General features: G+C 35.5%; 1 protein-coding gene across 1 annotated transcript in view; it reads right to left on the bottom strand.

The window, feature by feature from the left end:
• Nucleotides 1-12,408, bottom strand: part of LOC144960786 (perlucin-like) — a 217,675-nt gene that overhangs the window by 101,711 nt on the left and 103,556 nt on the right. The gene's annotated exons all lie outside the window — the stretch shown is intronic.

Raw genomic sequence — 12,408 nt, 5'->3', positions numbered from 1 at the left:
TTTTAGGGTGCTAATGCCAACAATTTATATTTTTGACCTGTTTAACATTAAATTCGGCTTTTAAGCATCTGGTTCGTTCCGACATAATACTGTTTTGAGATGGTGGGTCACAATTTGAATCCATGTCAATGTCTTTGGTTGCAAGTTGTTCAAATCTGGAAGCTATAATGCAGGAGGTATTTGAAATTATCGACAATAATCTAATGATAATGGTCCAATGGACATGGAAATTTAGGTCACGTGTCAACAGAAATCATTTTCATTGTACAGTCTCAACCAGTTGATTGAAGATTGATATTGGCCATAAATTAATACACATGGGTGCAAGAGTGCCGGCTACAGCCGACTGATTGGATTACCGAAAAAAGCGTCGCCAGCTTTTTGCGATTTAGATTTGATTGATTTTTTGATTTTTTTTGTGACAAGAAACTTAACAAATTACTCCATTACAACCTTTGGATTAAACATACAACCATTGTGGACTACTATTATGAAGACTAGATGCTGAGAACAAGACTTCAAATGACGAGGTGAAGTCCGTGAATCTTGCAGGCTTTTTCAGATTATATGTCTGGTCATAAGTAGACTTGCAGGCTTTTGAGGTCCAGTTGCTTGCACCCATGTTAAAACATGACATACTCTTGGAGATGAAAAGATTGGGACTAACTCCATCAGTATTGATCTGCTGGAAGACGACAAGAAGTAATTTGGTAGTAGTAGTAGCGTATGGCTACACCTCCAAATGTATTTCGTCAACCCAGCTTCTAAAGTCTTCCTCCGCCCTAAGGATGGTTTCGTAGCCACCTTCAAGTTTAGTGACTGGACAGTGGAGGACGATGTGATCGCTTGTCTCTGGGGTTGCCCGACATTTCTGGCAGGTATCACTGTTTCCAAGTTTCCATCTGCATATATTTGATGCAGTTCTGCCATGTCCAGTTAAGAGGCGGTTTGAGGAAATCTAGTATTTCCTGGCATTATTGAATGCAGGCACTCTTTTGGTTGGATCTTTAATGATGTTTGTAATTTGGCGCAAGAAACTTGGTCATCCGTATATATGCACCTATTCCCAGTGCTGCAATAATATGGCTGACACAAGGCTACCTTGGGGTTTTATTTGTCTTTACTCGAGAGAGAGAGAGAGGGAGAGATCAAGGGAACTTTTATTTTTTATTTTATGTTTTGATTGGATAGTCTTAAGGAAAGCCCTTTAGAATCTCCACCTAGTCTTGTCCATCAACAGCTTCATCATCATCATCATCGTCGTCAACATCGTCATCTTCATCATCTAAATTGTAAAACTTGCCCCCTCATCACTGTCCTTCTATTTACAAATGAACATTTAGTAGTAGGAGGCGCCACCTTCCAAGCCATTTTAATGATGTACTGTAATTGAAAATTGCATTTTAACTGAAACATTTTGAAAAGTCTGTGATATAATTCAATGTACAAATATACGAACTGATATATAGATATTATGTAAAATATCAATTTATTTGATAATAATTAGCAGACCTTTTTATTGTTATAGTTTTGAATCTGAGTCTGTGCCAAAAGAACACAATGCGTATATTTATTATAATATATGTGACCCACCGTATCAAAGCGGTATTATGTCGGGATCCACTCAGTAAGGGAAATTGAATTCATAGCCACAAATATCCAACTTGGGTTTAATTTCTGTACGTTATGGTGGAGTATAAAGACTGTTTCTTGCATTGCAGAAACTTCTAAGGTCCAATTTCTCATCATTCTATCTCTAAATTCACTTTTTGGGGTCTGAAGCATCCCGACATAATACCGTTTTGAGACGGAGGGTCACATATGGCAAAGAGAACAAATTTTTTTTTTTTAATGTAGGGTTTATTTTTTTATTCGAGGAACCAAAGTCATTGGGGCAGCATGACACAGTGGAATGGTCTTCTCTTCATTCCCAGGAGGTAGTGGGTTTAAATCCCTCCCACAGCTCCATGTGGCTTTGGGCAAGTCACCTCACCCTAGTTCACTTATTGCAGTGCTTTGTTACAGCTTGCGCCTGGGATATTTCAACCTACCCTCATAACCATAACGGGCGGGGGGGTACATACTGTGTCTTCTATCCCCTTTATAACTGTTTTCCAACATGCTTTTTGTCTTTTTCTTGGAATGAGATTACTTGGTTTTGTCCTGGCCCTGGCCGGAGTCCTAGCTGGGAGGGAAACAGTCAAATGCAGAATTATTGTTTTGGGAGATATTTTTTTCCTTGTAAATCATCTCTCTGTTATGTATTATTATATTTGTTATTTTCAATGTATAATGTAAGCATTTGAGTGTATTCCTCTTTGTTGGATTTTGTGCTTGTGTCCGGATGAGACTTATAGGTGATCTCAAACTAAGTACATTGGTGGTATGCTCTTGGAATATACATCTCCTATTTGTTCCCAGTTCCCCTATGTCTTACTTTCTCTTGGGTGCTTTAATTGTAATTCTATAACTTTTTACTATCCCATTTTCTTCCTTTCTACTGGCGTTGATATAACCTAAATGTGTTGCAAGCGCCGTAAAACCCTTAAAAACAAACAATCTGTTATGTACTGTCATATATTTTTTCTTATAAATATATATTGATTTGTAAACATTTGACTGTATTCCTCTTAGTGGGGACCAGTGTTTGTCTCTGGATGAGTCTTTTAGGTGATCTCAAACTCAGTACAGTGATAGAGTGAGCTCTTGGAATCTACATCTGTTTCCTATTTGAACAATTCCTCTTTGTCTTACTTTTCTCGTATTCTTTCAATTGTAAATCTATAATTTTTTTATAACTATCCCTTTTTTCTTCCTTTTTCCTGGTGCTGAAATGGTCTAAATGTGTCGCAGGTGCTGTAAAACCCTTAAAAACAGACAGAGGTCACTATTGCCATGTCTTCTATCTCTTTTTATGTTTTCCTTTTCCACATTTTCCTCATCTTTGTTTTGGATTTCCATTGCTCGGGGTTTTCCTGGTTCTTGCAGGGATCCTTAGCAGAGAGGGAGGCAGTTGAATGTATGGTTCCTTTATTTTGAGAGATTAAAATTATTTGTTTACTTTGTATTTTATCTCACTGTTATGTACTATTTTCATTTTTAGTCTTCAATCTATATTGTAAACATTTGAGTATATATGATGTATATCCTTCAGAGTGGTATTCTTTGCTCTTGGAATCTACATCTGATCCCTATTTGTTCCCAGTTCCCCTATGCCTTAACTTTTTCATGGGTGCTTTAATCGTAATTCTAGAACTTTTTACTATCCCATTTTTTTCCTTTTTACTGGCGCTAATATGACCTAAAGCGCTGTAAAACCCTTAAAAACTAACAAACATCTTTGCCTGTGCCTGGATGGGACTTTTAGCTATTTTCAAAATAGGCACATTGATAGATGGCTCATCGAGTCTTGAACCTTTCCCTCCTTATCTTCCTTTTTACTGGTGCTGAAATGACCTTAAAATTAAAACGTCGCAAATGCTGCTGTAAAGCCCCTAAAAACAAACCAAAATTGTGAAAGTTGCATGTTTTTGGGGTTTTTTTTTTTTTTTTTGTTCCACCATTCCCAGTGTTCCAATCAAATATAATTTTTTTTTGTTTTCTGAGACAAATTATAGGCGTAGTATCAATGGTAATGTTTTCAATTTATGCATGTTAATGGTAGTTGAATAAAACTATCTTTGCACATGCTCAATTTTAATACATTTTTTCCTAATTTTGAAAAGAAGCAAAAGTCTCTAGGATTGAGTGAGTTAAAGTACCTCTTGGTCATTGCTATATTGTACTGTGTCTTCTATTCCCCTACATCTGGTTTCCAACATGCTTTCTGTCTTTGTCTTGGAATGAGATTACTTGGTTTTGTCCTGGCCCTGGCCTGATACCCTGGCTGGGAGGGAAACAGTCGAATGTATAGTTAGTTTTGGGAGATGATATTTTTTTACCTGTAAATCATCTCTCTGTTATGCACTGTATTATTTACATATTGTATATGATTTGTAAAACATTTGAGTGTGTTCCTCTCAGTTGTAGCCTGTGCTTGTGTCTGGATGAGACTTTTAGGTGATCTCGTGAAGTACTTTGATAATGTGCTCTTGGAATCTACATCTGTTTCCTATTTGCACCAATTCCCCTTTTGTCTTAATTTTTCTTGGATGCTTTAATTGTAATTCTAGAACTTTTTACTTTCCCATTTTCTCCCTTTTTTACTGGCGCTGATATGACCTTTCTGTGATGCAAGCGCCGTAAAACCCTTAAAAACAAAAACAAACAGCATCATTCAGACTCGGATATATACCATTCTTGAGACAATTGATCTCTTTTGTTTTGTTGTAGAAAACGGAAGTGACTGCCTGAATCCTGTGATCGTGCAAATATTAATGAAAGAGTGAAAATGGAGAGGCTTCTTATTGCAACTGTTATGGTGCATTATTATTATTATTATTGAGTTATTGCCCTTTTCAATTGTACTACCAATGTTGTATTTCCATAAATAATACACTGCATTACATTTAATTGCTCCTAAATAATGTCACAATTTAATATATTGTAATAATGCATTATATTCGTATCATTAGTTAATTATACTTGTGCAGTTGGTCGCCGTTTCTTCTCAAAGTAGGATCATCCGGAACAATTTTCACATCGAAGCGGGTGGTTGGATGGGAGCATCACCCTTGAATCATATACCTATGATGTTCGCATGGGTGTACGATCCGATAGTGATGTCGTTTCTTCTTCTCTTTACTAGCCTATCCTGCTTCTTTGGTTTGTGATTGTATTTTTGACAGGGGATATTTTTTTTTCTGTAAATCTTCTGCCTGTTTGTTCTTGGTTATTTATAATTTAGCTTATGATATCTTTAGGTTATGATTTTGATTTACATTTGTACTACTTTTGTTAGATTGCTTGTTTTTTTGTTTCAGCGGTCTCTCATATAACCTCAATTGTGTTGGAAGAGACCTAAAGCAACAAACAACAATCACATCGAACATTTGATTTTCAGTGACTGTTGTTACGACCGCTGCACCCACTTGTCCCTATGGCATACCTGCCGAATCTTACGAATTTTAGAGAAATTGCTTGGTCAAATACGAAATTTTATGGAAAATTACGAATTTTTAATTCTTAGTAATACTCAAATAATAATAATAATGATAAGAAGAACAAGTACTACTACTACTACTATAATAATATTGTGGTTGTTCATACACAATTTCAGAAATTACGACTTTCCTTGTCAAATTAGCGGGTGGTTGGATGGGAGCATCACCCTTGAATCATATACCTATGATGTTCGCATGGGTGTACGATCCGATAGTGATGTCGTTTCTTCTTCTCTTTACTAGCCTATCCTGCTTCTTTGGTTTGTGATTGTATTTTTGACAGGGGATATTTTTTTTTCTGTAAATCTTCTGACTGTTTGTTCTTGGTTATTTATAATTTAGCTTATATCTTTAGGTTATGATTTTGATTTACATTTGTACTATTTTTGTTAGATTGCTTGTTTTTTTTGTTTCAGCGGTCTCTCATATAACCTCAATTGTGTTGGGAGAGACCTAAAGCAACAAACAAACAAAAAATCCTTGTCAAATTACTAGAAATCGACATAAAAATTACTAAATTTTAAGTTTTCAATTTGGCAGGTCTGCTTTGGTGGTTATGGTGTATTATTATTGTTGTTATTGCCCTTTGCAATTGTATTACCAATATTGTATTTCCATAAATAATACACTATAACAGGAACAATACAGACAATGGGCGTTTCGGGCGCAAACAGACGATACAAGTTATTTTGCATTTTAGTTCATTTGTTTCCCACGTTAATTTGCGTATTGTATTGTGCTGATGAAGGGTTTGTACCCGAAACGTCCATTGTCTGTATTGTTCCCATACGAAGCCTCTCCATTTTCACTCTCACTCTTTCGATAGTTGTTTTGTTGTTAAGTTTGCATTCAATTGCTCCAATTGGGAACAAAACAAGATGGCTGTTTTCATGACTTTGAATCTAGTCAGTTTTTTATTTGTTTTGTTTGTTTTTTTTACTTTTTTTTTTTTTTTGAATAGTGGCAGGAAGGCACTTACTGTGTCTTCTATACCCCCATATCTGTTTTCCAACATGCTTTCTGTCTTGTCTTGGAATGAGATTACTTGGGTTTAGTTTTGGCCGTGGCTGATACCCTGGCTGTGAGGGAAACAGTCAAATGTATAGTTTTTGGAGATTATATTTTTTATCGAGTAAATCATCTCTCTGTAATGAACTGTATTATATTTTGTTTACATATATATGACTTTAAAATATTTGAGTGTATTCCTTTTAATGTTGACCTGTGCTTGTGTCAGGATGAGACATTTAAGTGACTTCAAACTGAGTACACTAATAGTGTGCTCTTGGAATCAACATCTGTTCCCTATTTGAACCAATTTCCTGGGTGGGGATCCTGACCTCCCATAGTGGGCAGGGAGGTACATACTGTGTCTTCTATCCCCCCATACCCGTTTTCCAATTGTTCCCTGTCATTGTCTTGGAATGAGATTACTTGGTTTTGTCCTGGTCCTTGCCGGAGTTCCTTGGCTGGGAGGGATATAGTCGAATGTATAGTTATAGTTTTGGGAGATGATATTTTTTTCCTTGTAAATCATCTCTCTGTTATACATTGTATTATGTTTAGTTTACATATTATATTATATGATTGGTAAACATTTGAGTGTATTCCTCTTAGTTGGATCTTGTGCTTGTGTCTGGATGAGACTTTAGGTGATCTCAAACTAAGTACACTTTGACGGTGTGCTCTTGGAATCTACATCTGTTCCCTATTTGAACCAATTCCCCTTTGTCTTACCTTTTCTTTAGTGCTTTAATTGTAATTCTAGAACTTTTTACTATCCCATTTTCTTCCTGTTTACTGGCGCTGATATGACCTTAATGTGTTGCAAGCACCGTAAAACCCTTAAAAACAAAAACAATGAACCAATTTCCCTTTGTCTTACCGTTTCTTGGGTGCTTTAATTGTAATTCTGGAACTTTTTACTATTTTATTTTCTTCCTTTTTACTTGGCGCTGATATGACATAAATGTGTTGCAAGCGCCTTAAAAGCAAACAAGCAATTGGTGACATTTGTTTTGTTGTGCAGTTTGCATTCAACTCCTCTGATTGTGAACAAAACAAGATATATGTTCTCATGTCTTTAAATCTAGTCATTTTTTGGGGTGTTTGTTGTGTTTGTTTATTTATTAATATTTTTTTTTTTTTATGCTCTTGTGTTTTGTTGTTGTTTTATTTCCCTTTTCCTCACAGAACTACCCAAAAATAAGTACAAAGCAGAAAAGATCAAAATGTATAGTGAGAACTTAGCTTAAAAATGATTTTGATTTCATTTATGGACATTAAAAATATATATATTGGTGTGTTGTTTTGTATTATAATGTGATAATTGGTAAAACGTGGATTATCACTAGATAGTGTTGTTGGTGTTGAATATTGCATATGAATATATGTTTGTTGTTTTAAACAATTTACTTGCGCATTTCCCCTCTTTTCAGCTAGCCATACTTTACTATTTTATACATTATATTTATTATATATATACACATAATAATATGTAGTCATTGGTGATTTCGTAAGATTGTTTTATTTATTGCATTTATTTATTTAAATATGGTGATGATTCGTATTGTTGTCATCAATACCGTTTTAATTATTGTTGTTATAATATTTGTTATCGTCGTCACCTTCACCATTCTTCTTCTTCTTCTTCTTCTTCTTCTTCTTCTTCTTCTTCTTCTTCTTCTTCTTCTTCTTCTTCTTCTTCTTCTTCTTCTTCTTCTTCTTCTTCTTCTTCTTCTTCTTCTTCTTCTTCTTCTTCTTCTCTTCTGCTTTATTTATTATTATTATTATTATTATTATTATTATTATTATTATTATTATTATTATTATTATTATTATTATTTATTATTATTATTATTATTATTATCATTATCATTATTATTATTATTATCATTATTATTATTATTATTATTATTATTATTATTATTATTATTATATTATCATTCATTATTATTATTATTATTATTATTATTATTATCATTATTATTATTATTATTATCATTATTATTATTATTATAAATATTATTATTATTATTATTATTATTATTATTATTATTATTATTATTATTATTATTATTATTATACAATTACTACGAGGACGTTTCTTATATAATTCAGTCTAATCTCCCCATACATCATATTATTCTACGTTTTCCTCTACCTGTCTAGTCCAAGGAAACAATCAATAATATTGTTGCAATTGTTACTCTAGAAAAAAAAAAAAGTGGAATAAACCGTTAAAGCAAGTTGTCACATTTATGTCCCTTCTCTTGATTCAGAAGAGAAAAAAAATGATACCCTGGATGGGGATCCTGACCTCCCATAGCGGGCAGGGAGGTACACACTGTGTCTTCTATCCCCCTGTATCTGGGTGGGGATCCTGACCTCCCATAGCTGGGTGGGGATCCTGACCTCCCATAGCGGGCAGGGAGGTACATACTGTGTCTTCTATCCCCTTATATCTGTTTTCCAATTTGCTTTCTGTCTTTGTCTTGGAATGAGATTACTTGGTTTTGTCTTGGCCCTGGCCGGGGTCCCGGCTGGGAGGGAAACAGTCAAATGCATAGATATTTTTTTGGGAGATGATTTTTTTTCTTTGTAAATCATCTCTCTGTTATGCATTATTATATTTATTTTTTTGAATGTAAAATGTAGGTATTTGAGTGTATTCCTCCTTGTTGGATTATGTACTTGTGTCCGGATGAGACTTATAGGTGATCTCAAACTAAGTACATTGGTAGTATGCTCTTGGAATCTACATCTGATCCCTATTTCTTCTTAGTTCTCCTTTGTCTTACTTTTTTTGGGTGCTGTAATTGTAATTCTAGAACTTTTTACTATCCCAGTTTCTTCCTTTTTACTGGCGCTGATATAACCTAAATGTGTTGCAAGCGCCGTAAAACCCTTAAAAACAAACAAACCTGACCTCCCATAGCGGGCAGGGAGGTACACACTGTGTCTTCTATCCCCCTGTATCTGGGTGGGGATCCTGACCTCCCATAGCGGGCAGGGAGGTACACACTGTCTTCTATCCCCTTATCTGGGTGGGGATCCTGACCTCCCATAGCGGGCAGAGAGGTACACACTGTGTCTTCTATCCCCTTATATCTGTTTTCCAACATGCTTTCTGTCTTTGTCTTGGAATGAGATTACTTAGTTTTTTGTCCTGGCTGTGAGGGAAACAGTCAAATGCATAGTTATTGTTTTGGGAGATGATATTTTTTTCCTTGTAAATCATCTCTCTGTTATGTATTATTAAATTTGTTATTTTTAATGTATAATGAAATGTAAGCATTTGAGTGTGTTCCTCTTTGTTGGATCTTGTGCTTGTGTCTGGGTGAGACTTATAGGTGATATCAGACTAAGCACATTGATGATATGCTCTTGGAATCTACATCTAATCCCTATTTGTTCCCAGTTCCCCTATGTCTTACTTTTTCTTGGGTGCCTTAATTGTAATTCTGTAACTTTTTACTATCCCATTTTCTTCCTTTTTATGGTGCTGATATGACCTACTGGGTGGGGATCCTGACCTCCCATAGTGGGCAGGGAGGTACATGCTGTGTCTTCTATCCCCCATACCCGCTTTCCAATTGTTTCCTGTCATTATCTTGGAATGAGATTACATAGTTTTGTCCTGATCCTTGCCGGAGTTCCTTGGCTGGGAGGGAAACAGTCGAATGTATAGTTAGAGATTTGGGAGATGATATTTTTTTCCTTGTAAATCATCTCTCTGTTATGCATTTTATTATGTTTAGTTTACATATTAAATTATTTGATTTGTAAACATTTGAGTGTATTCCTCTTGGTTGGGACCTGTGCTTGTGTCTGGATGAGACTTTTAGGTGATCTCAAACTAAGTACTTTGATAGTGTGCTCTTGGAATCTACATCTGTTTCCTATTTGAACCAATTCCCCTTTGTCTCACATTTTCTTTTGTGCCTTAATTGTAATTCTGTAACTTTTTACTATCCCATTTTCTTCCTTTTTACTGGCGCTGATATGACCTAAATGTGTTACAAGCGCCGTAAAACCCTTAAAAACAAACAAAAACAAAAAAATCATACTAGTGGAGAAACCGCAGTATTTGAGGGGAAACAAAGGCCATTAAGACAGGCGTTCGTTCGTCTATTTTAATTCTTAGACTACTGTAAAGTGGAAATTAAAATATATCAAGACGAATCTCTCCCATAGTGGATAGGGAGATACTTACTGTGTCTTCTATCCCCCTATATCCGTTTTTCAACTTGCTTTCTGTCTTTGTCTTGGAATGAGATTACTTGATTTTGTCCAGGCACTGGCCGGATACCCAAGCTGGGAGGGAAACAGTCAAATGTTTAGTAGAGTCTTGGGAGATGATATTTTTTTTCCTTGTAAACCTTCTCTTTGTTATTCACTGTATTGGTTTGTTTACATATTATATATGATTTGTGAACCTTTTAGTGTATCCCTCTTAGTTGGAATCTGTGCTTGTGTCTGGATGAGACTTTTAGGTGGTCTCAAACTAAGTACTTTGATAGTGTGCTCTTGGAATCTACATCTGGTTCCTATTTGAACCAATTCCTCTTTGTCTTAGTCTTACCTTTTCCTGTGTGCCTTAATTGTAATTCTATAACTTGTTACTATCCCATTTTCTTCCTTTTTACTGGCGCTTAATGTGTTGCAAGCGCCGTAAAACCCTCAAAAACAAAATCAAACACCAAACTAAGTACATTGATGGTATACTCTGGGAATCTACATTTGTTCCTTATTTGAACCCTTTTGTCTTACTTTTTCTTGTAATTCTATTATATTTTTTTACTATCCCATTATCTACCATTATACTAGCCTTGTGTTTGGATAAGACTTTTAGGAGATCTCAAACTACATTGATGGTATGCTCTTGGAATCTACATGTGTTCCTTATTTGAACCCTTTCGTCTTCCTTTTCCTGTAAATCTATAAGCGGGTGGTTGGATGGGAGCATCACCCTTGAATCGTATACCTATGATGTTCGCATGGGTGTACGATCCGATAGTGATGTCGTTTCTTCTTCTCTTTACTAGCCTATCCTGCTTCTTTGGTTTGTGATTGTATTTTTGACAGGGGATATTTTTTTTTCTGTAAATCTTCTGCCTGTTTGTTCTTGGTTATTTATAATTTAGCTTATGATATCTTTAGGTTATGATTTTGATTTACATTTGTACAATTTTTGTTAGTGTTAGATTGCTTGTTTTTTTTTTTTGTTTCAGCGGTCTCTCATATAACCTCAATTGTGTTGGAAGAGACCTAAAGCAACAAACAAACAAAGTAAATCTATAATTTTTTAGCTGTCCCATTAGCTACCATTTTGCTGGCACTGAAACGACCGAAAAACCATTATACTAGCCTTGTGTTTGGATAAGACTTTTAGGAGATCTCAAACTACATTGATGGTATGCTCTTGGAATCTACATGTGTTCCTCATTTGAACCCTTTTGTCTTCCTTTTCCAGTAAATCTATAATTTTTTAGCTGTCCCATTAGCTACCATTTTGCTGGCACTGAAACGACCGAAAAGTGATGCATGCGCCGTAAAGGCTGTAAAACCAAACAAAACAAACGACTAAAATCGGCCCGATAAATAAGGTCTGCGGGTGCACGCAAAGGTATCTATTAACAGGTCAGCCAAATTAAATGGTGATTCCTATAGTCTGGGTGTGGTTTTTCTGGCCTCCCATAGTGGACAGGGAGACAATACAAATCATATATAATATGTAAACAAAACAATACAGTGCATAACAAAGAGAAGATTTACAAGGAAAAAAATTTCACCTCCCAAGACTTCGCTAAACATTTGACTGTGTCGTCTATTCCCCTTTCCACTTGCTTTCTGTCTTTGTCTTGGAATGAGATTTCTTAGTTTTGCCCCCGGTCCTGACTGGGAGGGAAGCCGTCAAATGTATAGTTAAGAGTTTTGGGAGATGATTTTTTTGCCATGTAAATCATATCTGTTATACATTGTATTAATTTTTTGTTTTGTAAATATGATTTGTAAACATTTGAGTGTGTTCCTCATAGTACGGTGAGAGATTGTGAGTAAAGAGCCTTTTCCAAGGACTCAACTATGCGCCGAACTTTGCTCGAATCCCTTGATGGGGAACCTGACCTCCCCAGCGGACAGGGAGGTCCATACTGTGTCTTCTATCCCCTTATATGTTTTCCAACATGCTTTCTGTCTTTGTATTGGAATGAGATTACTTGGTTTTTTCCTGGCCCTCGTCGGAGTCCTGGCTGGGAGGGAAACAGTCAAATGCATAGTTATTGTTTTGAGAGATGATATTTTT

Source organism: Berghia stephanieae, chromosome 15 (assembly GCF_034508935.2).
Source record: "Berghia stephanieae isolate SIO BIC M18660-M18661 chromosome 15, UCSD_Bste_1.3, whole genome shotgun sequence".
Lineage (NCBI taxonomy): Eukaryota > Metazoa > Mollusca > Gastropoda > Nudibranchia > Aeolidiidae > Berghia > Berghia stephanieae.
Note: the sequence above shows the minus strand (reverse complement) of the source record. Positions and strands in the feature narration are given on the sequence as shown.